The sequence below is a fragment of the Macrobrachium nipponense genome, chromosome 17 (genome assembly GCF_015104395.2).
Source record: "Macrobrachium nipponense isolate FS-2020 chromosome 17, ASM1510439v2, whole genome shotgun sequence".
In the NCBI taxonomy this organism is placed as follows: Eukaryota; Metazoa; Arthropoda; class Malacostraca; order Decapoda; family Palaemonidae; genus Macrobrachium; species Macrobrachium nipponense.
Window position 1 is genome coordinate 86,580,790 of NC_087210.1, and position 5,000 is coordinate 86,585,789.

The following is a 5,000-nucleotide window of genomic DNA, read 5'->3' on the forward strand; positions in this document are numbered from 1 at the left end:
TCTCTCTCTCTTTTTTTTCTTTTTTTTTAGTGGATTCCGAAGTAGTAGGAGCCTCTTTGTTCGTTCCTCGGTGTCTAAGACTGGAAGCTTTGTTGTGCAAAATACGAATTCCGGAGCAATTAAATATGAATAGTTTTGCGAATACAATTTTTTTCCCTTTTTTTCTCCTTCGGGTGCACAAGTGAGTGGAAGGAAACGTCAGAGTTCTCGAAGGGGAGAAATAATTTTTTTTTTTTTCCCTCCAAACCATAGTCGCATTTTACCTGACATATTGTAATGAATCCTGGTTTCCTGGTGATGGTGTTGGTCCGTTTAACAAGATTCTCGGGAGAATTTCTTTAGATTTTCTTCAGTTTTTTTTTCTTACCCGTCAAGAGTCACGCAAAAAAAAAAGAAAAAAAAAAGAGAATCGTAACAAGTGATTGACGTAGAGTTTCGCGAAAGAGAGTCATAAGACCACGGAAGGAGGAGGAGGAGGAGGAGGAGGAGGAGGAGGAAAGGAAGAAGAAGAAGAGGAAATAGGAGGGTCGTAAGACACCATGGGAGAAGAAGAAGAAAGAAAAAAAGAGAAGAAGAAAGGGAGGGAGAACCACAAGAAGACCAAAAAGAGATAAGAAGAAGGAGATTAGGACGATCACAGAAGAAGAAGAAGAAGAAGATGAAGACGAAATTGGAAGACGAAGAAGAAGAAGAAGAATGAGACTAAGAAGAAGAAGACGAAATAAGAAAAAGAAGAAGAAGAAGAAGGAAAAGAAGGAGGAGGGGACGAAGAAGAACAAGAACAAGAACAAGAAGAAGAAATCAGAAGAAGAAGAAGAAGAAGGGAAATATATAGACAAGCCAAAGGGAAGGCACCGCATCACAATGTCAATACGGGCAACTGGCCGCTCCCATCCGTCAAATTCCGACCGATGCATATTTTACGCGCTGGGAAATTAGTTTTAACGCCCGGGGGCTATTTTCCAAATGAAAAGCGAGAGAAAAAAAAGAGAGGGGGCAGGGGAGAGTTAGAATGATAACTCAGAGAGAGAGAGAGAGAGAGAGAGAGAGAGAGAGAGAGAGAGAGAGAGAGCACACCACCACCAGGGAGGAGGAGGAGGAGGAGGAGGAGGAGGAGGAGGAGACTGGGAGAAGGGAAGAGGAAAGGGGTGGTAGGAGGAAGAGAAGAAAATCCTGATTCGAATTTAAACTACGCAGCATTTTTTCCCCCCCTCCCATTTCCATACACTGCCCATAGATGTAAACATGTAAGAGAGAGAAGAGGGGCTCTCGGCGGTCGCATGAAGCCCTGGGGGAGTGGGACACTGGCCCTCTCAGCCAGCGAGACCTGTTCACATCTGCTTATTTGCTTATGCACGAAGAGACTCGCGGCTGAGCCTCTGTGCTGGGATGGCTATCAGACCTGGGCTTTTCAGCAATGGTGGGATTAATAATAGTGATACTAATAGCTTCATCTAAATACAATATCTTCATCTAAATACAACAACAATAATAATAATAATAATAATAATTTTTTTTTGCTCTATCACAGTCCTCCAATTCGACTGGGTGGTATTTATAGTGTGGGGTTCCGGGTTGCATCCTGCCTCCTTAGGAGTCCATCACTTTTCTTACTATGTGCGCCGTTTCTAGGATCACACTCTTCTGCATGAGTCCAGGATCTACTTCAGCCTCTAGTTTTTCCAGATTCCTTTTCAGGGATCTTGGGATCGTGCCTAGTGCTCCTATGATTATGGGTACAATTTCCACTGGCATATCCCATATCCTTCTTATTTCTATTTTCAGGTCTTGATGCTTATCCATTTTTTCCCTTTCTTTCTCTTCAACTCTGGTGTCCCATGGTATTGCGACATCAATGAGTGATACTTTCTTCTTTTTGATTTTGTCAATCAACGTCACGTCTGTCCCTATTTGCACGTATCACCCTGTCTGTTCTGATACCATAGTCCCAGAGGATCTTTGCCTGATCGTTTTCTATCACTCCTTCAGGTTGGTGTTCGTACCACTTATTACTGCAAGGTAGCTGGTGTTTCTTGCACAGGCTCCAGTGGAGGGCTTTTGCTACTGAATCATGCCTCTTTTTGTACTGGTTCTGTGCAAGTGCCGGACATTCGCTTGCTATGTGGTTTATGGTCTCATTTTTCTTATTGCACTTCCTATTATTATTATTATTATTATTATTATTATTATTATTATTATTATTATTATTATTATTATTATTATTATTATTATTCAGAAGATTAACTCTATTCATATGGAACAAGCAACAGATCGCTTATTAGAAAAGAAAGAATATATCATCGAATTAATAAGTAATTAAATAAAAATGCAAGTAGATTATATAAGATTAAATGCCATGCTTCCTTCACCACCTTAAGTGTATTATGTATATTATGTCTCATTTTGAAAATATACCTGGATTGAAATGAGAATTCTGACTCTCCAAAGAGATAGAAAAAAAAACCATAACAATTCATAAGAATTAACGTGTTTTTGGGGAGGATTCATTGGAAAATGTACCTTCCTTAGCAGAGTGCGTTGGTCACTATACAGTTAAGACAGAAAGAAAAAAAAAACGAAAAAGGTGAAAATATTATTCCTGCCCAGCTTAACAGATGGAATATCATCATTCTCTGAACTTCCATAATGACTACAGTCCTTAATCAAATGAAAGGTTTCCGTTGAAGTTTTAATTATAAAAAATATATACATTTTAACAAGGAAAAAAACCGTTGCAGGTTCTTGTGAGGTAGCAAAAATCATAATAAAAAGAATGAAAAGAAAAATTCTAATGATTTATGTAATGTCCTCTCTTTCTCTCTTTCTCTTTAACAGGATCAATCTTCGTCAGTGAGACAGCGAAGGAAGCACTAATGACTCGTCTAATGCTTTCTCTTTCACTTTAACAGGTACTATCTTCGTCAGTGAGTCAGCAAAGAAAGTACTAATGACTCTTCTAGTGCTCTCTCTTTAACAGGTACTATCTTCGTCAGTGAGTCAGCGAAGAAAGTACTAATGACTTGTTTAATGCTTTCTCTTTCTCTTTAACAGGTACTATCTTCGTCAGTGAGTCAGCGAAGAAAGTACTAATGACTTGTTTAATGCTTTCTCTTTCTCTTTAACAGGTACTATCTTCGCCAGTGAGTCAGCAAAACCCTGCCTCTTTATCTTCAGTGGTTCCAGAGCGATCCCCAGGCTTCTTAGTTTTAAAAGTGCTCCTACAAGGTGAGGAACTCGCATCTCGTTTCTTTCTGGTTGATTCTTCTTCTGCTCTGATTGTGATTGTGGACTTTTGCCCTTTTCCTCTGGGTTTTACTCTTGAAACTACGCGAATGTGAAGCAGGTTGATTTCTTAATGATTTAACGGTGGACTGAGCTTTCTTCTCGTATGAAATATTAAGATCATACATATTGGATTTCAACCAAGGGCGCTGCCATAGTTGAGGAGAAGCAACTTGTAAACTTTTTTCAAATTTATATTGGTAGGATTAGTTCATTTTGATTTTACAGCGTATTGACCATTTCCTTTCATTATTTCTATATAATTGTGTAGTGGATTCAAACCAGTGGCATCGATATAGTCGAGGAAGAAGCAGTTTATAAAGAAGTTTAAAACTGACAACGGTAGAAAATTTGGATCTGCTCTAAGAAAAACATTTCGTACCTTAATTAGATAAAAGCGAAGATTATATATATATATATATATATATATATATATATATATATATATATATATATATATATGTGTGTGTGTGTGTGTATATATATTTATATATATATTATATATATTCTATATATATATATCTATATATATATATATATATTATATATATATAATATACATATATATATATATATCATAATATCACAAGGCGGAGAGGTAAAGGCATGTCTCAGCGTACTACATAATTTATTGCCGACGTTTCACATCGCTTCTATGGCCATTTTTCAAAAAACAAACGGGGGCTGGGAATTGATAAAAATACAAAAATATAAGACTCGGCACTGATAAAACACGGTATAATATTTAAAATTGTACACTAAACATTTAAAGGTAAAATAAAAAATTACAATACAACAACACTATGTTGGCGAGACAACCTACAGGGTAAAAAATAGAAGGTGACTGAAGGACAGAGCGGGGAGAAAAAAAAAAAAAAAAAAAACACCCACACACACACAAAACTATACAAAAGACGAGAGACAGAACTTAAGCAAACAAACAAGTGGTTAGGCTATAAACAGCTGAACTGATGAGGACTGGGCATTTAAATTCGGTACATTGGTCTTGATTAAAATGGATTCCAGTGTTAAAAGTTCATCATCCTTATTGGCTGATCCAATAATTTTAAAATCATCGATGTCCAAGCGGGAGCGACAGGTAATGGTGTGATTACGGATGCTAGATAGCTCAGGATTGGATAGTTTGCATCCTGTTCGGAAACGGACTTATAGCAGCCTCTTCGTGCACCGATTACATCTGGGACAAGTATATTTTTAAACTATGTTGGACATCAAAAGTTTATAATTTTGCATCCTGATAAAGGTAAGGGAACGGTAATCTTAGATAAACTCGATCATGTGACGAAAATGTGTTCGATACTCGACGACACCACCAAATTTCAGAACTTGGGAACTCCTAACCTTCAGAATATTATTAAAGTAGAGGACAGGATCAACAGATTTCTAAAACTTCTTAAAAATGAAAACATTATTGATGAGATGACTTTTCAGAATTTATATGTTACTGGGGCCACTTACGGGACTATATATGGTCTCCCGAAAATCCACAAGGAGGGCGTCCCACTTAAACCAATTCTATCTTCACTTAACACCCCTAATCATAACCTTGCCAAGTACCTTGTTCCTCTCCTAGAACCACTCGCCCATAGTACCCATAACGTGAAAAACACATCTGATTTTAAAAATGATATTTTAAAGCAAGATTCTGATCTCTTCATGGTAAGTTTTGATGTTGAGTCCTTATTTACCAGTATTCC